This window comes from Trypanosoma equiperdum (genome assembly GCF_001457755.1).
Source record: "Trypanosoma equiperdum strain OVI genome assembly, contig: ctg_613, whole genome shotgun sequence".
Classification (NCBI taxonomy): Eukaryota; Euglenozoa; class Kinetoplastea; order Trypanosomatida; family Trypanosomatidae; genus Trypanosoma; species Trypanosoma equiperdum.
Genome location: NW_027124547.1, coordinates 13,890 through 14,328, shown reverse-complemented (window position 1 = coordinate 14,328; position 439 = coordinate 13,890).

Here is a 439-nt window from a genome sequence, read left to right as displayed (position 1 = left end):
AAGCTCCCATTAGGTCTTTTGGCTGCATGGAATAGAGTTGTTTGCTTTTTGTTTTCCCTGCTCCGTGGGGAACCTCAATGGATATCCCTTCAAGTGCAATGGCATAGCCGCTTTCTTTTCTGTCTTCTGTGCCGACCACTTTCTTGATGCGGGCACCGAAGTCCTCAAGGTTGGCGCCTGGTTTCCAGTTATTATACTCGTCGTTGGCTGCTTGGAGTTTTGCACGCTCCCCTTTTGAAGCCAGTAGTGTCTTGAGCTCCTGCTTGTTTGTAGGTGCTGCCGATGTTACAGTTTTTAGGCTCTCGGCGACACCGGCTCCTTTATTTTTGAGTGCGCTGATTAGCTTGTTCGTGGTTGCTGCGGTTTTTATGGTTTGACCACTTTTAAAGCCGCCCCCATTGTGTATGGTTAGCAGTCCGCCGAGTAGCGGTAGAGCCGT